Source organism: Schistocerca americana, chromosome 4 (genome assembly GCF_021461395.2).
Source record: "Schistocerca americana isolate TAMUIC-IGC-003095 chromosome 4, iqSchAmer2.1, whole genome shotgun sequence".
In the NCBI taxonomy this organism is placed as follows: Eukaryota; Metazoa; Arthropoda; class Insecta; order Orthoptera; family Acrididae; genus Schistocerca; species Schistocerca americana.
The window spans coordinates 93,592,414-93,619,608 of record NC_060122.1 but is presented as its reverse complement, the minus strand read 5'-3'; the positions used below and the strand labels follow the sequence as shown (position 1 = coordinate 93,619,608).

The window sequence follows — 27,195 nt, the reverse complement described above, 5'->3', positions numbered from 1 at the left end:
TGTAAACCCGTTTATTGAGAGATAATTTGCTTTTTAACCTAGTCTTTGCTATAAAATTTTTCACTTCACGTTACTAGTACGCTTTGTCAAACTTAGAAACTGTTAACATGCAACTATTTCTTAAAGTTAACTATCCAGTCAAGAACGTAGGGAACATATTTAAACAGTAATTACGAATGCATTGTTATAGTGAACAGACGACACAGTGTTGTTGTGTGTACATTCTTTCTTGTTAGCTGCACGATTACGTAGTGACTATATAAGGCCTACATACTTAGAATATATACTGGTACTGCTAATGACATTGTAATGCAACATTCTGGTTTACTTGAAAATACATTATGGATTTAAAGCGCTTTCTGAGAGATACCAGATGACACAGTGGTTAGTTTATTTGACAGCTACACGACTGTATCACGACACTAGTAATGTGTGACACAACTTACATTGTTGCTTTTGCAGTGTATCTGTTTTATATCTGCACAGTTTTTCTGAGTTCTTCTGGAAAGTAAAACATGTTTTAGTAGCAACTTTTGTGGTATAGCTACAATGAGACAACCTTTCCCATAGCACAACATTATGTTACAGTATAGTACTTTCTTGATCACGGTACTGTACGTAGTAACTACGATATCTAAACACATAGCACTTCACTTTTTTTATTACGAGGTAAGTACATTGACTTCTACAGAACTCAGCTTACAGAGGACGACAACTACGACTGTTCCACAGAATTATCTTACAGCAAGGCGCACATTTAGCGCTACAGGACACGCATTGGAGTGATTAATTTTGTACTTAAAACATTTATTTTTAAAGATTTTTGAATTACAAAGAACGTTTTCCGTGATACATTTCATTCCATTGCTGTAATCTGTAACACCTGATGGTATAATTACATTAATCCGCAGGGGGTACATGCCTACTTTGTGTACCATGTGTTTAGCAAGCACAAGGAGCCATAGCTAATATGGTATTTGCATATACAACTTTACACATCGGTACCATATTTCTCTAACACATAATTACACAGCTATCTCATCATTTAACATTTTTTACTACATCAGTGGCAGATGTTTGCGTAATTATACAGTTGGATAACTTCACACTCACGAAATTGTATTTTGTCTGTACCTTGTGAACTGTTCATATTTTTTCGGAACCACTGTGATACTATGAGAGCTTTAAATGATGTATTCGGTATGGGATCATGATTTTTAAAGTACGTTTGAGGTAGATGACACTATTTAAATGAGCAGTGAATTTTTTTTAGGTTTTGGAATTATTGCAGAAAGCTACGACGTTTTTGAGATTTGACTGAGGTGTTATGATGTTATTATTATGATGACGATGTGTATTAAGCTGTTGAGGTATGTTTACGATCAATAAGCTGATGCTATATGAGGAATTTGATTATGCTATGTATTTATTATGAGGAAATATAGAAGAAGTGTCGACGAATATGTATATGTGTAATAAAGTAAGGAATAATGAGTAGTGGTTAGGGACGCTGGTTTGTGAAAAAGGATGTTGGAAACCAAGAATCGTACTTTAACAGTTATGAAATGTGTGTATATGCGTGAATGTATCACAATGCCGGCGAAAATTTACAGCATTTTGTTTCTACACATTTGTAACACAAATTCTCAACCTGTGAAATTTTTTATATGGGACTGTCACTGCTGTCGTAAATATTTCGGTAAGAAAGTTAAGTGACCTTCATGTAATGTGTCGTGGACACCCAGCTGTGCCACCTGCCTGGAGAAAAAGCCATTAGGTGGAGAAAAAAAAGGCCATTAACATCGATATTGACATTCCTTTGAAGAAAGCATCGCAAATACGACACTTTCTGATATTTATTGAAATGACTAATGAAACGATGAGAAACATTTCATGGCTAGTTGAAAGATTTTTTACTGCCTTATGAAATGCCATATGGCTAGTGAATGACGTTTCACCTCTTGCTTTATGTATTTATTTGCTCATTTTATTTAATATCTAGTTTCCAGTTGCACTGCAGCACTGGTTAAAATAAAATTTAATAGATGTACTAATATCACTATTTTATGTCTACAGACCCAGTAAAGAATAATTTTATGATGTACTTTCTTAGAAAAGAGAGCACAAATAGACATTTCCCTTCACAGAAATTGCATACATAATTTTTCTCAATGACTGGGTAACTTGTTTCGTAGAGTAAGTCAGGGTGATGCATCACTCTAGTGTTAAGATGTGACATAGTTATTAGACATTTCCTATCTTTACTGTAATATTTTTTCTGCTGGAGCTTTGTCATGTTTAGGTATAAGTTGTAGCATTTGCTGCTGTTGTTTGCCGGTCATAGATCTACTGAATTTTACATTGCATTAAGCCAGTTTTACTACTGATTTATTTTTGTTTTTGCTGCACATTGGCTCATATTAGTGGTAACGTTGCATTTGCTTTGCCAATTTAGATGTACTGCTGCTTTCTTTGCCAGTTTGCATTTTTTTCTCATTTCTGTTTGTGTTAATTTGTTATGTGTTGCTGCATTGCCTCATCCCTTAGTATATATATCTGAGCTCAGTAGATTTAAGTTAGCTTAAGAGGGGGGATACTATATAAGAAACTAACAATGAAGAATAGGGAAAGAATGCATTGAGAAGTTATATGAAAAAGATTTGGGTAGAAATGAGAAATATTTATTTTAAAAGAGCATACGTACAAAACAGTAGGGGTTAGGAAGAACAGGGTTGAATAGGACTTTTTTTTTTGCAGGAGCAAATGTTGAAATAAGAGGAAAGATCTATGGAATGAAGTTTTGGGTTGGGCTGCACTACCAAATGTTACACTGAAAACAAACCCTGTCCTTTCCATTTGTGTGATTCCGGTATGTTTTTGTGTACTCTTGTGCATTTGTGTTTTTCCTGTCTTCATGTGTTTAGCTGATAAGAGTTGTGTTGTAGAATTTTTCTAATAATATGTTATTTTCTTTGTAAAGATGTTTAGACATTATTAATTCTGTTCTGTTTCAATGCTCATGTGTGAAAGTAATGTTTCGAAAACTATTCTCACTATTTTATATATTTACTTATGTCATAATTCCTGTAACACTGACGTATATGCTTATTTCTATTCTTTTATAAAGCCTGTATTACTACAAATGTTATCTGTATTATTATGTTTTTATGATGTTTTCTGTATCTTTGTAATTGTATTCTCATGTTATAAAATTGTAATGGACACCAGTTCATCAAATTAAGTAACTTGTAACCATACATTTCACTTCACACATTTCTGTTGGTCATAGCATATGCACAATATGTGAGAAGTGGGACTGTTATTGTTTGCACATGTGTTAATAATTCAGCAAGGGACTGATTAACAGCACTGCTGGTTCTAAGGACATTTCGAAAAAATTTTTTGTGAGTGTACAAGTGGTGGTTTATGGACTTGCTATATTATCCGCTAGACTCTTCAATGGTGATTGTGCACCCGCACAGTCACAATGGATGGCAGCTAGCCATCTCTACAAGGGCTACAGTGGGCCTGCACCTTTGACAGCCCACAAATACCGTTATTTCTACAAGGACTGGAGTGGGTGTGCACCTCTGGTGGCCCACCAATACCATAATCGCTACTAGGACTACAGTGGGTCTGCTCTGTGATGACCTACCTACCAATATTCTTCAAAACTTCGACTGAATCTGCGGTGGGTTTGCTCTGTTGTGGCCCATTACCTGTCTGCATGTCTAGAGTCAGCACTGTCTTTCCGCTTGAAGGACAACACTACTTCTTCAAGACTGCATGGAAATCCAGTACTTCTGTGTGCATTTTCGTTTACTGCTCAGACTTCATGCATAAAATTGTAATTAACACTGTGATGAATGATTAGGACTGTCTTTATGGACGGTGAGAAAATTTTAGCTTTTGACCAACATTGTTTCAATAATTGTGTGCACTTGATTTCTTTGCTATTGTAATTATGAAATTTTTTTTCAAATCTGTATTTTCCACTGCCCAAAAAATTTGCAAAATTTTTTGTGGGGAACACGGGAGCTATGTATGTAGGCTGTTTAGGTTTTTATGTTGGTAACGCCACGTAGCGCTCTGTATAAAAATCACTGGCTGTGCTGTATGAAGTCTGTGGCTGGTTTGCATTGTTGGAATTTGCTATTGTAGTGTTGGGCAGTTGGCTGTTAACAGCGCATAGCGTTGCACAGTTGGAGGTGAGCTGTCAGCAGTGGTGCATGTGGGAAGAGAGATGGCGGAGTTTTGAGAGTGGATGATCTGGACGTGTGTCCATCAGAGACAGAAAATTTGTAAGACTGGATGTCATGAACTGATATATACATATATATATATATATATATATATATATATATATATATATATATATATATATAATGACTTTTGAACACTATTAAGGTAAATACATTGTTTGTTCTTAATCAAAATCTTTCATTAGCTAACTATGCCTATCAGTAGTTAGTGACTTCAGTAGTTAGAATCTTTTATTTAGCTGGCAGTAGTGGCGCTCACTGTATTGCAGTAGTTCGAGTAAAGAAGATTCTTGTGAGGTAAGTGAGTCATGAAAGGTATAGGTTATTGTTAGTCAGGGCCATTCTTTTGTAGAGATTATTGAAAGTCAGATTGCGTTGCGCTAAAAATATTGTGTGTCAGTTTAGTGTTGATCAGAATAAGTAAAGAGAGAGATATCTGAGTACGTTCAGTTCTGCTCAGCTGTTTGAAGATCAAATAACGTAAGGGATTTACCAGCACAGTAATTCACTAATTTTTCTATGGGGACGTTTCAGTAAGTTACTTAAGTAGCGACTGTGACTGTACTCGGAACCGGCGAAACAGAGGCTGCGGAGGATTTCGAGGGTATAGAAGTAATGGGAAATATGGATCAGCAAATGGGGGGTAGATAGTGTAGATGGCATGCGAGCTTCTGTTAAGATTAGTTAACCGCGTTGCCGTTTAGTAACTAACGGAAGTGGTAAATGTGATTGTGAGAGGCAACATAAGGGAAAATAGTAAAAATTTTAACAAACGTGGACGCTAAGCTGAGCCTGATGTTCAGCAGGGGCTGAAGCTGTGCCACTTTCAAATCAGTGGGTTGTGTACAGAAACTAATACAGCACTGGGGAAATGCCATGTCGTAAGGAAGACCGGTTTTGTATGTACTGTAATTCTTGGGAATGATTCCCTGCTCTACTTTGGGGGAGCAGTGGACTTTCGATCGCAAACTGTTCAGACCAGTGACATAGTGCACCATGTTGGCAGCGAGTTACCAGGCAAAAGAAAGGTCTGTTATCCGAGTTTACATTAAACTGCGTATCTTAGTGTTGAAGGTGCAAACCTCTGAAATCGTTTTTGTTGGAATGACAAGAATTCTCCGGATAACGACGACAGTCGGAGATCCCACAGCTACTACATTCTTGGTTGAACCAGTAACCAGAAAGTTTTACATAGCATCCAAGCACATAGCAAAAAAATTAGCAGAGAAGTATGTATTACTCTGCCCTTAGCAAATTTTGGGACACAAGTGGGGCGGCCGTTGTGGCCGAGCTGTTCTAGGCGCTTCAGTCTGGAACCGCGCTACCGCTACGGTTGCAGGTTCGAATCCTGCCTCGGGCATGGATGTGTGTGGTCCTTAGGTTAGTTAGGTTTAATTAGTTCTAAGTTCTAGTGGACTGATGAAATCAGATGTTAAGTCCCATAGTGGTCAGAGCCATTTGAACCATTTGACACAAGTGGTGATAGCTCTGTGTGTAACAGTACTGACAAACGTACAAGAAAATAGAACAGTAGATGGTGAACAGTTTCAGATGGATATAACAGAAAAATTGAAGAACCTCTCACTGTGTTAGAGGACATGGAAAAGTATCTGTAAAGAATCAGAAAACACTGCTGCACTCACCAGTATATGTAGTCATGCCACCCATTAGGGAACAATTGAAGAAATTAACATAATCGTCTGAGCTGGGCAGATAATTGATGTATCCTGTGTTAGAAGAATTTGTGTGGATGGTCGACGAAAGACATTATTTATCAACCAATGACTTGATGCAACACGAAATTCCAAGCGAAAGTCCGCAAGCAATGGTTCAGAAGCTTATCATTTGCAGTCTCTCACAGAAGGCAATATACAACAACAATTTAATGCACCTCCACTCAGATTCAGTGGTAAGATGGCCGAATGAGTAGTCCGTCAAAAACTTAACACAGATCAAGCATGAAAACAGAAACAAGGTTTAGTGAACAATCAAAATAGTTACAGTGAAAGGTCCAAGAACAACGAGAGCAATAAATAGCAGCCTGAAACAGCGACGTCGTCGTGTGTAAGTGTTCTTGGTGTTGGACTGCCTAGCGGGCAAACTGTGTTCAAGATTCCCTTGCGCCATTTATTTATTTATTCATTTATTTTCAGAACATTATGAACTGTCCGTCCGGTCATTGAAATATTTGCTCTCTTTTTGTAGTCTTGGCAGTTGTCATACTATACATGGGTTATAGAATATGAGGCATGTAGTAAGAATACGTACCGTCGCAGATAAATAGTGAGAGAAAGCGGGATACCACATAGACGTCTCACAGAAATGAAAACAAGAAATAAACGGGTGCGAACTATGTCACAACAAAGGAATTCAAGAGTCAAGTCTTCCAAAACAGAACCCAACTTCAAAAACGTTAAAATCATGTTTTGATAGAGCACAGAAAACGGCTCTGAGCACTATGGGACTACAATTGTCTCTGTCCTTCACTAGTACAAAAATCCGTCTCTCAATAGTATTCTCAAATAACAGGTGTTTCTTACTATCTTTCAGTTGCAGAGTCGAGACCTCTGGTCCATATAGGAATGGTTCAAATGTCTCTGAGCACTATGGGCCTTAACATCTGAGGTCATCAGTCCCCTAGAACTTAGAACTACTTAAACCTAACTAGTCCCCTAGAACTTAGAACTACTTAAACCTAACTAACCTAAGGACATCACACACATCCATGCCCAAGGCAGGATTCGGATCTGCGACCGCAGCGGTCGCTCGGTTCCAGACTGTAGCGCCTCGAACCGCTCGGCCACCCCGGCTGGCGACAGAGCACAGAGAAACTGTGTGATTGTGAAACTGTTGCGTTCATTTGTTGCAGTTAATGTGACAAACTATTACGTTTTCATCATTTCCTTGGGAGTAACCACATTCAAATTCATACGAACCATCTATCGTGCAGGGAAATGTATGTGTCTCACTTACCAGGCGTACAAAGAGATTCCTGTCATACGACACTTGAACTGTCACTAATGCCGTGTATGAGTCATCAGACGTGTTTTCCGGTGGATGATTCGGTTGATATGTCACCTTCTCATCAAACGTTTGCGTTTCCCATTGGAAACAACTTCCTTTCGGCTGTCAAAAGAGTAGCTGTGCAGAATTAACTGTCATTATAGGTCGCTGCCTTGCACCTTGCTGTTTAAAACGGACATTACACCACGACACAGACACAAATTTGAATTAAGCGAAAAAAAAAGAAAAAAACTGCACTAGGGATGTTTGAAGATGGCTCGCCTGCTTGGAGGTCCAACACCGTAACCACTTAATCACGACGCGGGTTGCCCTTATGACTGCTATACGAGGTGCTATCAAAAATTTTCGGGACTGGTGCTGACATGTGTTGAAAACCACACTTTTTGGACTCATGGTCACCATCACCCTCGAAGTAGTTCCCATCTGCACGTACACACCGATCCCAGAGCTTCTGCCACTGGTTAAACGTTTTCTGGAAGTCCTGTTCTTTGAGGGTGTTTATCACCGAAAGCGATGCTTCTCGAATCCTCTCTAGAGTGTCGAATCGACGGCCTTTCAACTTGGGTTTCACTTTTGGGAATAGCGCGAAGTCGCAAGGTGCCAAATCTGGCGAGTACAGTGGGTGCGGTACAACCGCCATGCTGTTCTTTTTGCCAAAAAGGTCCTGGTGAGCAAGGACGTGTGACAGGGCGCTTTGTCGTGACGCAGCAGCCAGTCCCCTTGACGCCAAAGTTCGGGCCGTTGTCGCCGCACGTTTCCACGGAGCCGTTGCAAAACGTCACAGTAGTACGCGGAATTCACTGTTTGGTTGGGTGGGACGAATTCTTTGTGCACAATTCCCTTGGAATCAAAGAAAACTGTGATCATGCTCTTCACTTTGCTCTCGCTTTTTCGGGTCTCGGAGAACCCGGGCTCTTCCACTGGGACGATTGTTGCTTTGTCTCTGGGTCATAACCATAAATCCAGGTTGGATCATCAAATGCGGTCAGACCAAGTTCCGTGCACACTTCAACACGCTGTGCCTTCTGATCAGCAGTCAAAATCCTTGGCACAAATTTTGGGGCGACACAATGAATGCCCAGTTCATCAGTCAACATTCGCTGACATGTCCTATAACCAATACCAATTTCATACGCAATGTCTTGAGTGGTTCGATGTCGATCCGCACGAACCAATGTTGAAGTTTGGTAACGGGCCTTCCAGTGTGAGCATCATCTTTGACGTCTGTACGGCCGGCCCTGAACCGAGCATGCCACTCAAACACACGCGTACGGCTCATGCTCTGTCCCGAAAACACTTGTTGAATCATTGCAAGGGTCTCCGTAGCACTTTCCCCGAGATTCGCACAGAATTTGATACACACGCACTGATCTGTTTTCGGATCCACCGTGAAATCGCCACACACCAAACACAGAGTATTACGGAAATCACTGTGGCCACGCAACACGTCCTCCAAGCTGAATGCCACTCCCCACACTGACTCATCAGATATGCCAGCTCTCGCCACCTAGCGATGCAAAGATCTACTACTCCTACTTTCCAGATGGCAGCACCAGTCCCGAAAATTTTGGATTGCACCTCGTATATTATACTTCTTGTTCGTGGACTGTTTACTGTTTCTTTTTTGCTTTTTTTTTACAATTCAGTGCAGCTTCTTCCAGCTTTCATGCTTGATCTGTGTTCAGTTTTTGACGGCTGTCCACTGGGCCCTCTTTACCACTGAATCTGAGGGGATGCAGGGGGGGGGGGGGGGGCGTGCGGTGGGGAGTTTCCCTTGTTGGAAGTGAATATGTTTTGATTGTTTTCCTGTACTTGGATCAGCATTCGAATAACTCGAGTAAAATAGCAATGGATAGACGGTTACGATGTTTGATGTTCGGTTCACTGCTTGCATTCCTTGCAGCTTCAGCTTCATTGAATAATGTACATGTTAGGGCATTGTGACCGAAGCACATCCTATCATTAGGATTGCTGTGTTCGGATGAGGGCTGAGTTGGCATCCCTTCGCTCACAGCTGCAAGCGGCGCTGACTTCGGTCGATCAGCTTGAGACTGTTGCCAATGGGCACCACTGTGGGGAGCCGGACTTGGGTATCACGGGGATGTCAACCTCGTCCCGTCTGTCCCCAGATCGGTCTGCCGCTGAGCCCTCGCATGTAGTTGATTGAGAGGTCGTTCCAAGGCGTGGCAGGCAGCGAATGACGTCCCCGGAGGCTGATCAGAAAGCCTCCTCGGTGCGTCTGACAAACAGGTTTCAGGCACTGTCTCTGGCTGAGCCAGATGCAGCTGCCTGCCCTGTTTCAGAGGATGATTCTCAGCCTTCAAGGTCCGGGCAATCACAGAGGGTGGGCTTATTGGTAGTTGGGAGCTCCAATGTTAAGCGCATAATGGGTCTCTTAGGGATATGGCGGCTACGGAGGGGAAGAAATCCAGTGTGCACTCCGTGTGCATTCCGGGTGGAGTCATTCCTGATGTGGAAAGGGTCCTTCCGGATGCCATGAAGAGCACAGGGTGAAGCCAGCTGCAGGTGGTGGCACATGTCGGCACTAATGACGTGTGTCGCTTTGGATCTGAGGAAATTCTCTCTGGATTCCAGCGGCTATATGATTTGGTGAAGGCTGCCGGTCTTGCTTACGAGATGAAGGCAGAGCTCACCATCTGCAGCATCGTTGACAGAACCGACTGCGGACCTTTGGTGCAGAGCTGGGTGGAGGGTCTGAATCAGAGGCTCAGACGGTTTTGCGACCGTGTTGGCTGCAGATTCCTTGACTTGCTCCATAGGGTGGTGGGGTTTCTGGCTCCGCTGAATAGGTCAGGAGTTCACTACACTCAGGTGGTGGCGGTTTTTTAGATTAGAAGGTCTCGGGAAAGTACGGGGTGGGCTGCAATCTCAAAGGGTGCATGGAAAATACAGGACGTGCTTGGATCAAGGAACAGTCGGAATTGTAGTTGTAAATTGTTGTAGTTGTGCTGGGAAAGTCCCTGAGCTTCAAGCGCTAATAGAAAGCACAGAAGCTGAAATCGTTATAGGTACAGAAAGCTGGCTAAAGCCTGAAATAAGTTCTGCAGAAATTTTTACGATGTCTCAGATGGTGTTCAGGAAAGATCGATTAGGCAGAATTGGTGGTGGAGTCTTTGTGTCTCTCAGTAGTGGTTTATCTTGTAGTGAAGTCGAAGTAGATACTCCGTACGAATTGGTATGGGTGGAGGTTATACTTAACAGCCGAACTAAGTTAATAATTGGCTCCTTCTACCGACCCCCAGACTCCGATGATATAATTGCTGAACAGTTCAGAGAAAATTTGAGTCTCGTAACAAATAAATACGCCACTCATACGGTTATAGTTGGTTGGGACTTCAACCTTCCCTCGATATGTTGCAAAAATACTTGTTCAAAACCGGTGGTAGGCAGAAAACATCTTCCGAGATTGTCCTAAATGCTTTCTCCGAAAATTATTTCGAGCAGTTAGTCCACGAACCCACGCCAATTGTAAATGGTTGCGAAAACACACCTGATCTCTTAGCCACAAACAATCCAGAGCTAATAGAGATCACAAGGTCGTCGTTGTAGCTATTCTCAATACCGTTTCTTCCAAATCCACCAGAAACAAACGCAAAATAATTTCATTTAAAAAAGCGAATAGAGTGTCACTAGAAGCCTTCCTAGGAGACAATCTCCAATCCTTCCGAACTGACTATGCAAATGTAGACGAGATGTAGCTCAAATTCAAAGATTTGGGAAGCAACAGCAATTGAGAGATTCATACCTCATAAATTGGTAAGAGATGGAACTGATCCCCCATGGTACACAAAACAGGTTCGAACGCTGTTGCAGAGGCAACGGAAAAAGCATGCGAAGTTCAGAAGAAGGCGAAATCCCGAAGATTGGCTAAAATTTACAGACGCGCGAAATTTGGCACGCACTTCAATGCGAGATGCCTTTAATAGGTTCCACAACGAAACATTGTCTCGAAATTTGGTAGAAAATCCGAAAAAATTCTGGCCGCATGTAAAATACACAAGCGGCAAGACGCAGTCAATACCTTCACTGCGCAGTACCGATGGTACTGTTACCGTCGACTGTGCCGCTAAAGCGGAGTTATTGAACGCAGTTTTCCGAAATTCGTTCACCAGGGAAGACGAATGGAATATTCCAGAATTTGATACACGAACAGCTGCTAGCATGAGTTTCTTAGAAGTAGATACCTTAGGGGTTGCGAGGCAACTCAAATCGCTTGATACGGGCAAGTCTTCAGGTCCAGATTGTATACCGATTAGGTTCCTTTCAGATTACGCTGATACAACAGCTCCCTACTTAGCAATCATATACAACCGCTCGCTCACCGTAAGATCTGTACCTATAGATTGGAAAACTGCGCAGGTAGCACCAGTGTTTAAGAAGGGTAGTAGGAGTAATCCATCGAACTACAGACCTATATCATTGACGTCGGTTTGCAGTAGAGTTTTGGAGCACATACTGTATTCAAACATTATGAATCACCTCGAAGGGAACGATCTATTGATACGTAATCAGCATGGGTTCAGAAATCATCGTTCTTGTGCAATGGAGCTAGCTCCTTATACGAACGAAGTAATGGCCGCTATCGACAGGGGATCTCAAGTTGATTCCTTATTTCTAGATTTCCGGAAAGCTTTTGACACCGTTCCTCACAAGCGACTTCTAATCAAGCTGCGGGCCTATGGGGTATCGTCTCAGTTGTGCGACTGGATTCGTGATTTCCTGTCAGGAAGGTCGCAGTTCGTAGTAATAGACGGCAAATCATCGAGTAAAACTGAAGTGGTATCAGGTGTTCCACAGGGAACCGTCCTGGGACCTCTGCTGTTCCTGATCTATATAAATGACCTGGGTGACTGTCTGAGCACTTCTCTTAGGTTGTTCGCAGATGAGGCTGTAATTTACCGTCTAGTAAGGTCATCCGAAGACCACTATCAGTTGCAAAGCGATTTAGAAAAGATTGCTGTATGGTGTGGAAGGTGGCAGTTGACGCTAAATAACGAAAAGTGTGAAGTGATCCACATGAGTTCCAAAAGAAATCCGTTGGAATTCGATTACTCAATAAATAGTACAATTCTCAAGGCTGTCAATTCAACTAAGTACCTTGGTGTTAAAATTACGAACAACTTCAGTTGGAAAGACCACGTAGATAATATTGTGGGGAAGGCGAGCCAAAAGGTTGCGTTTCATTAGCAGGACACTTATAAGATGCAACAAGTCCACTGAAGAGACAGCTTGCACTACACTCGTTCGTCCTCTGTTAGAATATTGCTCCTCGGTGTGGGATCCTTACCAGGTGGGATTAACGGAGGACATCGAAATGGTGCAAAAAAGGGCAGCTCGTTTTGTATTATCACGTAATAGGGGAGAGAGCGTGGCAGATATGATACACGAATTGGGATGGAAGTCATTAAAGCAAAGGCGTTTTTCGTCGCGGCGAGATCTATTTACGAAATTTCAGTCACCAACTTTCTCTTCCGAATGCGAAAATATTTTGTTGAGCCCAACCTACGTACGTAGGGATGATCATCAAAATATAATAAGAGAAATCAGAGCTCTAACAGAAAGGTTTAGGTGTTCGTTTTTCCCGCGCGCTGTTCGGGAGGGGAATGGTAGAGAGATAGTATGATTGTGGTTCGATGAACCCTCTGCCAAGCACTTAAATGTGAATTGCAGAGTAGTCATGTAGATGTAGATGTAGATGTAGCAGCAGCTATGACATGATCTTACTCCTGAATCAGTATGTGTAGCGTGCTACCCAATATTCAATTTAACAAGCTTACATTTGGATTATACCAACTAATCATACTCTTCAAACTACTTCTTGATATATCTTGATAAGTTTTCAGAGTGGTGTACCAGTTGAAAACTTGTATGAAATAATAATAAAAAAAATGTTCAAATGTGTGTGAAATATTATGGGACTTAACTGCTGAGGTCATCAGTCCCTACTTAACCTAAATTATCCTAAGGCCAAACACACACACGCCCATGCCCGAGGAAGGACTCGAACCTCCGCCAGGACCAGCCGCACAGTCCATGACTGCAGCGTCTCAGACCGCTCGACTAATCCCTCGCGGCAAATAATCAGAAATGTAAAGTTGTGCACATCACAAGACGCAGAACATTAATTATCACAGATGGGGTCAGTCGACTCATAGAAATACCTGGGTGCAACAATTTGTCGACATATGCAATGGAATGATCACATATGTTTAGCCATAGATAAGGCAGGTGGCATACCCCTGTTCGTTTGCTGGATGTTGGGAATTCGCAGCCTACAAAGAAAGTTGCTTACTAATCGCTAGTGCGTTCCATATTAGAGTACTGCCGAAGCGTGTAGGACTCTCACCAGATATTACGAACGGAGGAATTTAAATGTATTAAAAGAAGGATGGCACCAATGGTCACTGGTTTTTTAGGTTCACGGACGAGTGTTACAGAAAGAAAAGCAACATTTAGAGAAGTGAAATCCGAGATGCGGTTGAGATATCCGAGAAAGGAAGAAATTCAATTTATGACGGATATAGGCTTTCAGTTTCGTCATTTCCCGTCATCAAGGAAGTAAGTATGCAGCCACGGCATGTAAGGAATACAATCAACGACTAGGAAGCTACCTATATGGCATGACAATAATATTCTGGTAAATATTCCTCTTCTATTGCTCTCCCTCTTTCGCCATCTGTCATGAGGATGGCCCAACAATACTTGCCAGAGGCATTTCACTGCATAAGCCCACTTTTTTCGGAATACACAAGAGGAAACTCCCTTTTGTAAGTGAATGCGACACTGGTCCTCGACATTGTTCAGTTAGCAGCGAGCACCAGAAGATTCTCTAGTTGCGCGGTATTAGCCGAGCGGTCTAGGGTCGCTGCAGTCATGGACTGTGCGGCAGGTCCCGGCGGAGGTTCGAGTCCTCCCTCGGGCATGGGTGTGTATGTTTGTCCTTAGGATAATGTAGTTTAAGTAGTGTGTAAGCTTAGGGACTGATGACCTTAGCAGTTAAGTCCCATAAGATTTCACACACATTTGAACATTTTTTGAAGATTCTCTAGATGATCCTGTCAGAAGAATCGAATGTTCGATTGTGTAAGGTGAAATATGAATAGGAACCTGACGTAGCCACCTACCTAACGTAGCACGATGTTTTACTTTCAATGAAGTGGTCAATGAGGCCTGCGGGCTTACGTGAGAATACTTTTGTCAGAATCTCCTAGTGGTATACAAATATGATTTGCTTTAAAGATTTTCGAGCAGTGAAGCACCACCTACACAAATTATTTATCTTTTCTGGTTATATACGACACATGTCGTAGTGGGTGCACGCATCCATATTTTTGCAAAGTTTCCTTCTCTATTTATGTTATTTGTATTTCTTCAGGTTTGTTTGTCTAAAATTTTCCTGTTGTCGAAGATCAGATGTCGCCATATCCCTTAAATTTCTTCGAGTAAACTAATTTTTTAACTAGGGACACAACTAGAACTGAACGACTTAACTTGAAAAGTTTTTCAGAAGACGATAGGTATGGTTTGGATCCTCCTACAGCATTAGATAATGGCATAAACAATTGCGAGAAACAGGTTGTTAATGTAAAGGCAAATCGCCGCGCCGTCCCCGAGTGTCTAACACAGACGTCGAACGCATCCATCACAGTTCCACAACGAGTCTGCAGAAATCCATTCGCCTCGCATCTCGACAGCTCAACATGCCCTACATGAAACGGTATACAATATTCAGCTACTGCAAGTTTTTCGAGATGATGGCAAACAACATGTGGAGTTCTGTAATTTTGTTCTTGGCAAGATGGAGGATAACAGTTTTTTTCAACGCTTAGTATTTAGTCACGAGGCAACATTCCATTTAAACGGAAAGGTGAACCGTCATAATGTGAGAATATGGAGTGCCGAACAACCACATCAAGTTGTACAACATGAGAGGGACTCTCAAAAATTTAATGTGTCTTGTGTAGTTTCACGGGAAAAGGTGTGTGGTCCATTTTTCTTCGCCGAGAACACTGTTACAGGGAGCACATATGTCGATATGCTTGAGAACTTTCTTTTCCCACAATTGGAGACTATTCGAACGACTTAGTTTACCAACAGGATGGGGCGCCGCCACACTGGCATCTGGAAGTGCGGAAATTTTTACATCAAAGGATTACTCAATGATGGATCGGTCGCACTGGACCAAATGATTTAGCTTACATTCCTGGCCTCCAAGGTCACCGGACCTTACTGTATGTCATTGCCGGGCGGTTCTAGGTACCTCAGTCTGGAACCGCGTGACCGCTACGGTCGCAGGTTCGAATCCTGCCTCGGGCATGGATGTGTGTGATGTCCTTAGGTTAGGTTTAAGTAGTTCTAAATTCGAGGGGACTGATGACCTCAGTGCTCAGAGCCATTTGAACCATTTTTGATTACCCAACTTCAGTGGCAGGCGCCGCAAGAGAACGGTTCTGCAACGCTGTGTGTTTTACTCTTTGAACCATTTGAACTATATGTCATTATTTTTTGTGGGAGCTTATAAAAAGACTGTTTATATGCCTCCGCTACCAAAAACAATGAATTAACTGAGATATTGCATAACAGCAGTTGTGGAAGCTGTAACTCAAGGCCGGCCGCGGTGGTCTCGCGATTCTAGGCGCGCAGTCCGGAACCGCGTGACTGCTACGGTCGCAGGTTCGAATCCTGCCTCGGGCATGGATGTGTGTGATGTCCTTAGGTTAGTTAGGTTTAAGTAGTTCTAAGTTCTAGGGGACTGATGACCACAGCTGTTAAGTCCCATAGTGCTCAGAGCCATTTGAACCATTTTTTGTAACTCAAGACATGCTAACTGCATTGTGAGAACAATTTGAATACCAGGTTGATATATATATATATTGAACACCTATAAAATGGATGAAAAAGCTTTTTGAATTTCCCGCTCATCAAAAAGCAAAATTCATTGTATACGTTCATTAGTTTCAGAAATATAGACGTGTCAAATCGGATGATTCTTTTGATACATCCTGTATTGTATTTATGAATATTTTCGTGAAAATAATGAACAGGAAAGGAATAGGAAAATTTGGGATGGTAAATAAATTTTCTAGAAAGGATTGCACTTACGGCATCCGTGAGGAACCTACAAATGACTTTCCAAGGAGGGATTGTAACTGAAATGTCCGATCAAATTCGTAAGTATAGAAGTTTCATTGGTCTACGACGGTCAAAATATTCTCTTTAACGATATGTATAGCGAAATATTTACATTCGTACGTACGTTTTCCACGGTGCCAGTTCCACTCGACTTATAAATGGACCCTGTATCATCAATGGGCAAAAATACTTCTCATGAAATGACAGGGTATGAACAAAGTAACCCATTCGTACACAGAGAAATATGCTATAAGCGTTTTTGGAAAGTTACTGCCAATAGTCTTGTATGCCTACGAGTGAGTACTGGCTCATTTGGACTGAGGGTTCAAAAACCAGTGGACGAATATGCGGCGAAATATATGAGGAATGTCGTCATTACCTTATCAAACGCTGGGAAAGTTTTAACAGTCTTATACACAATGTTTTCACTGATATAGGGAGAACAAATTACTTCTGTTAATCGACTCTTGGGGAGGAGAAAAAATATACAATAAATCGACGAGATTTCTGAAGATGAAGAAGGATTGCCATCGTATTGTTTTAAAGTTATTCTTCTCAAACGTACTCTGCCAGTGCAATCGTGCGATGTCAATTTTTATATTCAGGTAAGGAATTTGATGAAACTGCTTCAAAATTGGTCTTATCTCTTCGAGAGAGAGGAAGAAAGCATATCTTGAGAAGACTGCATCAGAATACATCCCAATGTACCTCACCAGCTATCATCGGCAATATTTCGCGAAATGGTGCGTTGCGTGTGGTTTGCTGGCAAACTGTGCGACAAGAGAGAGACTTTTATCAACGTAAATCACATTTGTTTTCATACAGAAACTAAAAGCAGTAATGGAACTGTGAAGCTGCAGCGTTTATTATGTGTGCGAGATGCCGAGAAAAGTACTACTCCCATGTTTTTATTATGAATATCACCCCAGAAAATGTATATCATCAACAAGTGAAATAACGGAAGTATCAAATTGTATATACGGCCTTACAGTCTCTCCCTGGAAATTCATTTCGATCCCAGATTATTGTTTACCTTTCCTTCTCACGCCTTTTATGAAAATATCAAGAAATACTGAGAATGGTTTGGTTTTTTATAGTATAAGTAAAGCAAAACCTGAAACTAAAAAAGATGTTTCCGCGTACGGTGGTGACCCCAGGAACATCCGTTCAGCGCTCCGTACTCTTTATGACGCACCAACCGCTGCGTGGAAACTACGGCACGATAAATGGCTCCTGACTTGCCTGACGTCGGCCAGAAACCCCTCCTTCTGTTTCTAAACGCTTGGCCACCTGGATTTGACACTATTGTCACTTTCATTTCTGGCCAGGCCCTGTATCAGCCCTAAATTTGGACGCAGTCGGTGATGATCAGTAAGAGCGGTCCATTGTAAGCGTTGAACTTTACTGGCGTACCTGTCTCAGATTTGGACTTGACTAGGGGTTAGATGGAACAGTGTTTGATGGAGGCGCCGGAGCCTTCAAAACGTTTACATCACCGTGTTCCAATTACGCAACGTAAGAGACGTCGCCTACATTGCCAGGAACCGAGAAACAAGCAGCACACGATTCCTATGATAAGTATGCTCAGATGAAATCCAGAAAAGCAGTAAGTTAGCTGAACATCAGGTGACCATCTGTGATTTCCGGAGACGTTGGTCGGCACCAGCCCAGATGACTCAAATGATTCGAACGAGACCCCAGAAATAACACACGTGTTTGGTAAATGTGTACTTTTCTTGGACGGTGCAGCCCATAAATGGTTCGAGAATAAAAAAGAGAAGGTCAGTAGTTGGAACAAATTGCAGGCCGTGCTGAAGAAAACAGCTGCCGATTATCAGCAGAAAGTCCGCACAGCGGCAGTACAATTGAAGAATGGTGTCCAAAGTAATGGTGGAACGACAGTGTAGTACATACATATAGAATGTTTCGTCCCTTTACGATATCGTGAATGTCTTAATTAGTGGCTTGAATGAATGGCTCGACGAGAAATTAACTGTCTCTTAATAAATTTTTGAATATAACTTTTCAGTACAAATGCTTAAATTTATCTTTAGGACGAGAAGATGACAGAAGCCGACAGAATCTCACAATTGATGAAAGGCATCGGAGACAGCACGTCCGACCTCTTCTGGTCAAGAATGTCACGACGACAGAGTGATTAACCAGGCGGTGCTAGGAAACCGACGAAATGCAACTGGAAAGAGTAGGACGAAAGACTTATGACAGCCTGCCGAATATTGTCCTCATGGAAGTCTACCGTGAGCTCTCCTCTCTCATACACAATGCAGTTCGAGAAGGGATATAGCGGTATATGGCAGCCAAAAATGTCGGACGGAGTACACAAGAGATAGCAGCCTTGAATATCGACCCCTTACGTCAGGAGGTAACAGAGGATCTGCTACTTGCCGATTGCACCAGGAAGAATGCACTCAGCCGAGTCTAATGCCACAGCCATCAAACGACAATGAAGCACGTGACCAACCCCGATACATCCAAATGTCAAACCAGATAGGACGTCCCACAGAGGAACAAACATTTGGAGGACAGAGGAACACGCCAGTGAGTTTCCATTGTGGACGCCGTGAACAAGTTGTATGCTACTGTAGAGACGGAAGATGGGTTGTTGGTGACTAATAGGCCACCAGGCATCAAAATCACAACAGTTCCTGTTCACGCCAGTCAGCTGAAGGAGATTATAGTCTACCTGTGGGATGAAGCTCATCGCCATACCTTGGGCGAGGTCATTCCCCAACACACCCCAGACGTTCCCCGTTGCCTTATGGAGGTGCCGCCGGCCAGTGTGGCCGTGCGGTTAAAGGCGCTTCAGTCTGTAACCGCGTGACCGCTACGGTCGCAGGTTCGAATCCTGCCTCGGGCATGGATGTGTGTGATGTCCTTAGGTTAGTTAGGTTTAAGTAGTTCTAAGTTCTAGGCGACTGATGACCTCAGAAGTTAAGTCGCATAGTGCTCAGAGCGATTTGAACCATTTTATGGAGTTGCCAGCTTCGGGAAAATTACGCGAGGTCACCATTTAACAAGGAACCCTTTGAGTGAGATGTCGCAGGAGGCCAATGATATTTGCGGCATTCGACGCCCCAAATATTGTCTACCAGGGAACCACAATATTGGTTGCTAATGGCAACAGGGGGCGGGACTCTAGGTGTCCAATGGTGAGCACAGCACGAGGCTACGGAGCGTAGTTGAACTGCTTTGTCGACGAGCAACACACAATACTGCTACAGTACTGCTGATATTGATATAAATCACAGCAATGGCAAGCGTAAACAAAGCAAACATTGCACTGTATGTCCAACAACAGTTGCCGAAGTTGGTATTTCGTAATAATGGAACCCGAGGAATTTCGCAGAGTGAGAAAGAAGTGACAGAGGAAATATTAACGTTCCTGCAAGATGAGCCAGTGGAATGCGTAGTCTCGTATACGCTCGACTGTGCGGACAGTGTACAATGATGATGATGCATGCTTAACAATTGAAAGTGATAGCGAAATACGTGTAGGGTCATGCAGTTCTTCATCCTTGTTTGGCAGGGAGCCACAAATACCGTCTCCAGTGGAACGTAGTAAAGAACAGTCGTTGACCAAGGAGTAGGTATTAAACATACAGGGCTATTACAAATGATTGAAGCGATTTCATAAATTCACTGTAGCTCCATTCATTGACATATGGTCACGACACACTACAGATACGTAGAAAAACTCATGAAGTTTTGTTCGACTGAAGCCGCACTTCAAGTTTCTGCCGCTCGAGAGTGCTCGAGAGCGCAGTGAGACAAATTGGCGACAGGAGCCGAGAAAGCGTATGTCGTGCTTGAAATGCCCTCACATCAGTCAGTCATAACAGTGCAACGACACTTCAGGACGAAGTTCAACAAAGATCCACCAACTGCTTACTCCATTCTGCGATGGTATGCGCAGTTTAAAGCTTCTGGATGCCTCTGTAAGGGGAAATCAACGGGTCACCCTGCAGTGAGCGAAGAAACGGTTGAACGCGTGCGGGCAAGTTTCACGCGTAGCCCGCGGAAGTCGACGAATAAAGCAAGCAGGGAGCTAAACGTACCACAGCCGACGGTTTGGAAAATCTTACGGAAAAGGCTAAAGCAGAAGCCTTGCCGTTTACAATTGCTACAAGCCCTGACACCCGATGAAAAAGTCAAACGCTTTGAATTTTCGGCGCGGTTGCAACAGCTCATGGAAGAATGTGCGTTCAGTGCGAAACTTGATTTCAGTGATGAAGCAACATTTTTTCTAAATGGTGAAGCAAACAGACACAATGTGCGAATCTGGGCGGTAGAGAATCCTCACGCATTCGTGCAGCAAATTCGCAATTCACCAAAAGTTAACGTGTTTTGTGCAATCTCAAGGTTTAAAGGTTTAAAGTTTACGGCCCCTTTTTCTTCTGCGAAAAAAACGTTACAGGACACGTGTATCTGGACATGCTGGAAAAATGGCTCATGCCGCAACTGGACACCGACAGCGCCGACTTCATCTTTCAACAGGATGGTGCTCCACCGCACTTCCATCATGATGTTCGGCATTTCTTAAACAGGAGATTGGAAAACCGATGGATCGGTCGTGGTGGAGATCATGATCAGCAATTCATGTCATGGCCTCCACGCTCTCCCGACTTAACCCCATGCGATTTCTATCTGTGGGGTTATGTGAAAGATTCAGTGTTTAAACCTCCTCTACCAAGAAACGTGCCAGAACTGCGAGCTCGCATCAACGATGCTTTCGAACTCATTGATGGGGACATGCTGCGCCGAGTGTGGGAGGAACTTGATTATCGGCTTGATGTCTGCCGAATCACTAAAGGGGCACATATCGAACATTTGTGAATGCCTAAAAAAACTTTTTGAGTGTTTGTATGTGTGTGCAAAGCATTGTGAAAATATCTCAAATAATAAAGTTATTGTAGAGCTGTGAAATCGCTTCAATCATTTGTAATAACCCTGTAATTATGTACATGGTAGATAATCCGCAACATAGTGAAAAAAAAATTACGAACACATTTCGAGTAAGTCCGCAGCAACGTGACCATCTAATGCATAAGGAAAACTACGGATATTCAAGGCAGGACTAGGCGCTCTTGTTACAAAAACGGACGTTTGCTTGTTTCCGGATGCTCTACGTGGTTTCAGGATGTGTATGACAGTGATCTAGTACGTTATGCACATAAAATTAGAGTGCGATGCAGATTACAGTGATTTAAAGGGAAGCAGTGGAGTGTCACATAACTTCCGACGGTGCTACAAAATTGGAAGACTTAAGATGAACAAGTGTCAAACAAACTGTCAACTTGACGATGCACTGCAAACTGCGGAATCAGCCCGAGAATTTGTAGATGAAATAGTTCAGCAAGGAATTTGTTTTCACTTCCGACCAATCGGGATTTGAAGAGAAAATCCACATGAAAGGACCTCTGCTAGTTAGAGATAACAAAAAAGTTGCATCGAGATCAACTGACATCAAAGCCTTAACGCATTCATATACAATTGTGCCGACCGTTAATCTGGATGGTAAGTTTATTGTGTTGTGAGAAGTTGGTGCTCTGCCGCCTACGATAGTTTCTGGTGATCTTCCAAGGGCAGTAGGGAATATTTACGTCATAGCAAACACGATTGAGAAAATGGGCTTAAGAGAACCAAAAACATGGTATGATCACTGCTTTTGGCCAATAGCTGGTCAAAATTCCTTACTTGTTTGCTTGATCCCTGGTCTGTGTATAATCTGCTTTAGAGCAAATTATCCCTCCTCAAAAGTGTGTGATACTGCAATTAATACCTCCTGGAACCACTGGACAAATTCAGGCTCTGGATCTTTTTTTTCCGCGCCTCTAAAACATATTCTAGCATAATCTGCAGTTACGGCATAAAGGCTCGCCAGTTTTACGATAAACTACAGTACAGACTGTTTCGCATTCGGTTGCATGACATCATGTTCCATCAGTCTTCGTCACCCCGTCACACCGATATGCTGTAAGCATTGCTTCAGAGTGAACGTCCTGCGCGGTTTGTAACTCTGAAGGAGCTCGTCTTCGATCTTGATGGTGCAAACCTTTGTGATCAACACCGCGAGCCATTATTCATTCAGTGTTCATCGTTCAAGTTCATTGTTTGTTCTGAACATTTCTTGAACGTCGCTGATGTCCATTTTGTGAAGTGTAGTACATACCTCCCACAGAAAGTTGATCTCTGCAGCTCCTGGACACTCATTTTCTGTCGCCCTCCTGATACACAGTGTGAGTCATTAGCAGTTAACATTTTTTCTGTCATAATTGTTATCATAAGACTTTCAAATGAGCCTTACTAAATATTGAAGTTGCAACCTCTCATTCATGGGGTTCCTTGTTAGCTGCGGTTTCAACGTGACAGCGTAATACACCAGGAAAACAGAATAAGGGAATAACAGTTTGTGTAGTCAGATTATTAAGAGGGACACAAACCTACAGAGACATTGTTATATTTAAACCCCTACTATGCTCTAAAGTGGTATTGAATTTTGTTAGTATGTGAATGTTCGCAGAATACAATTGTTGCTGTAGAAACTTTTGTTCTCCTATTACTTTTTCCTGATGCGTTCTATTATGTGATTTTAGATGGATGACAATGGCGTATATAACGAAATTGGGATAGTACTATACAAAGAGTTAGTCAAAAGCGGAATATTTTAAAATCTGCATACAATGAAAAGAATGGAGAAACCCAACTGTGTTTGTTGAAGGACGGGTACAGCTAATCACATCCTATTGGAATGTGTGGTTTCCGAAACCTTACGGTAGAAAAGATAACAGCAGCCACTTTTTCAACGTGTTAAGTAAAGTGTCGTTCTTACAAAAACGTGTTGGTCAGTTGTTACGCGCTTTCATCAAATAGGTATGGCTTTCTGTCGTGGAGAGGAACGGCTTGACGGCTTAATATCCAGACATTAGTTAATTAAGTGATTTAAGGGAAACAGATACACTAAAACTATAACTTGGTTTACGCCAAGCCCAGTCTGAAAGGGAGACTCGATATCGAGTACCCAATCGATTACACAGACGTCGGAACGGTAAATACTCCAGTACACCATCGATTTGCTTCCATATCTAAGAAGTTCCTGAAGACAAATGCATGGAAACTAGGCGTACAGCGCACTCGTCAGCGAGGCTAGTTTTGATTAGTTAAAAACTGGCATAGCACAGTTAAAGAGAAACGTTGCCTCCCGCTGCACATATTGCCCTACCAGTGACTAATCTCTCTACTCTCCACGAAAATATTATAAATATTAGAATTCACTGTTATTTTATTTAGTTACTGTTTTCTACTTCGAAATATTCGTTTTGATGGCCACTTTAGTATTCATCGCCAACGGCCTTGCCGCAGTGGTAACACCGGTTCCCGTCAGATCACCGACGTTAAGCGCAGTCGGGCTGGGCTAGCACTTGGATGGGTGACCATTCGGTCTGTCCAGCGCTGTTGGCAAGCGGGGTGCACTCGGCCCTTGTGAGACACACTGAGGAGCCACTTGATTAAGAAGTAGCGGCTCCGGGCACGACAATTGACATCGGCCGAGACAACGGTATGCTGACCACAGGCCCCTCCATATCCGCATCCAGTGATGCCTGTAGGCTGAGGATGATACGGCGGTCGGTCGGTACCATTGGTCCTTCATGGCCTATTGGGACGGAGTTTAGTTTAGTTTTAGTATTCATCAGTTAGGCGACACATCAAAAGATTTAAATTCTTTTTCGCCTCGGGTCGCGTAAACGGTGTCAAGAACAGTTTAGACGGCTTAGGAAGTCATCAGCGGACTTGTTCCGAGGTCAGACGTGCTTTGACTAGTTAACAAGTAGAGTTTTGAAATTATCTCTTGATTTTCGAAGGGGTCGAATCGCGTTGATACCATTTGTGTGACTCAAGGCTGAAAACCATTATAAATGGCTTTTGTTTGAAAAACAGACTCAGACAGATGCTCAGTATAAATGCCATAGTTTTGAAAAGCAAGGCGCGTGTTTGTAGTAAACAGATTATAATAATCTAACGGGTTGCTTACGAAATAATAAAAACATTAATAAATCCTTTCTGTTACATATTCAATAAAAGTGATATAAAATATGTCGTATATCCATGTTCAGATGCACGTCAGGACGTCAGCTTTTATCACGTTCCTATCCGAGTATGAAAGCCTCCTTTAACTGTATATAAGGGTCTTGTTTGATTTTCTATCTATTTAGGTCTTACAGTGTTCCATCTTCAGGTCCCTAACGTGATTCATCATAGAAGGGCCTTAAGATGCTGCATTATAGAACCAAAATAGCAAATAAAACACGTGCTTGAAATGCAGCTAAGGGATTTATTGACTCTCAAAGAAACGTACATCTATATTGGTAACCTAAGTTATGGACAGTAAATTAAAATGAATTAATAATTTAAAACGTCATAGTATTTCTACCAGAACCAGATGGTCAAAATGAATTTTTATTACTTTCCAGTTATGTAAAAGTGGCGAAATATTTAAATACTGTTCAGCAGCCCTTCAGTAATTCGTTCTATTCTAGGATGTTTTTGGGCCTAAAATTGTAAAGTAAATCAAATATTCCATCGCTACTTTCTTTGTCGACCCACAATGATTCTGCTCTCATGCATCAGACGACTGGGTGATGGAAAGAATGGGCAATATCAAACAGTGTTCAGAACAGACGCTTGACAAAATTGTGGAAAAAACAATGATATGTTGTTCCTTCAGCAGTTCGGCTGTATTTCGATGTAAATTAGAAACAATCTTTAACATATACAAAGTAACGCAAATGTTTCATCTGCATGCATAAAATACTGATGCAACCTTGCATACTTCGAGCATGACCAAGAAATGCAAAAATTAGCTTTTCAATCCGGTAACTTCCAAAATATCAGTGCACCGAGGCAGTAACGCTTGTTCTGAAATCCGTTAGAAATCCTGTTTGCGAAACAAGCTCCATTACCATCCCCAAACTATGCAGAGAAGTTTCTCTACGTCTGAGTTCCCTCGGCAAATTTAATCTGTAACAGACAGAGCATGTAGAGAAGATGTGGTGGGTCTTAGTAGAACGTAAGTTTTGTTTTAAACAAAAAGGTGCCTAAAGTTCCTAAAGAGGATCATATATTCTTACTTAAAAGTACATCAGAACTTGGGGTATTTAAGGGGAGAAGGACTGCCGCTGAAGTTCCTAAACTGGAGTTTGCGAGCAGTTGGTTGAGCCTGGAGCCGTTCGTGCCCTGAAAATATTTTAAACTGCAGCATCACACTGCGTTCAGACTTCGCAAGCCGTATGCAGAGTTAAGTGACTGTTGCAGTTTCTAGCCTCATTTAGTGCCTGAAGAATCGGCAGTGACTGACCAATTTACTTCAGTTTTGTTTTCTATGCAGTTTAGTCTCGTACGTAGCTCTCGATCAGCTCTGGAGGAGATACAGTAAACATTGTTGGGATAACATATTGTAAATAAGGTCAAAGTGTGGAATGACCACTGTTTGAATGATAGGGGTGAATGAAACCTGATACTATGACAAACAGCACACTTGTTGATTAAAAATCACGCCATGCTGCACAGTTTAGGACTCTTCTCAAATAGTTAGGACGCAGGATACTATCTTCCCAGATTCGTCTGCTACTTGTAAGGTACTGTAGGTGAATCAAGCATACTGTGTCTCACACGACAGGTTTTTAATTTAAGAGAACACAGCATGTCATTTTGAACAAAGATAAGTCTTCATACGCAAAAGTAACTTTGGGCGTGTCCGAGGGGAGTGGTATAGGACAAATGCTTTCCGTAATATGCAGACGATTCAGTAGCCCCTACCTCTAGGTTTTATGCAATCAAGTACACCTTCAAATAGCGAAAACAAGATGTTCATATTCTCTCACCCACTATGCGTAAATTATTAGTCCCAGAGAAAAAATTAACAGGACGTTTTTGTAGAAAATTTGATGCAGTTGAATTTTGTACAGGAATACGTTTCCGCTAGATGCCAAAGTTTTCGAATTATTCGAGAAAAACGTAGAAAAATTAGCTTCAAACGCGTTTTTCTTGAATGAACCGAAATTCGTGGCCTCCAGCAAAAAACACGTAGCCCTGTACAAAATTTAACTAAATGACATTTCCTACAAATTGTCCTGTTCATTTTTTCTGTAGGACTAACAGTTTGCGGGTAGCATGCGATAGAATATGAAAATCTTTCGTGTGGGTTTTGAAGGCGTTGCAGGTTGCGTGGAGCCTATATGTAGTGGGAGCTGATTCACCTAGTAGATAACGTTCGAATTTCATGAGGATTTTCGCGGGCGATGTTGTTGTATAAATAGACGTCGCGACGCTAGAAAATTGTAGAGAAATGCTGGACGGCCTGCACAGGATCGTCATATCGTGCATTCACTGGCAAGTGAGCCTCAACACAGAGTATGTAATGTATTGAGAATACATAGATACAAACACCCTTCACTGTATGAATACAAAAAGCAGAACAATCGCTGGAAGCACTTAAAAACGTTTAGGAGTACGCGCGGAGAGGCTTTTGACGTGCGACAACCAAATAATATTAATCGTGAATGAGGCACAATCCAGTCTAGAATTAATTGCAAGAATCTTCAGGAAATGTAGTCCATTAACGAAGGCAGTACGCTACAAAACATTCATTCGACCGATATTTGAATATTGCTCGTATGGGATCCATACCAGGTAGGATTGATAGAGGAAATAGAGAAGATCCAAAGAAGAGCAGCACGTT

General features: G+C 42.1%; 1 pseudogene; it reads left to right on the top strand.

The window, feature by feature from the left end:
• Nucleotides 1-23,800: 23,800 nt before the first annotated feature.
• Nucleotides 23,801-23,918, top strand: LOC124614334 (annotated as a pseudogene).
• The last annotated feature ends 3,277 nt before the right edge of the window (nucleotides 23,919-27,195 follow it).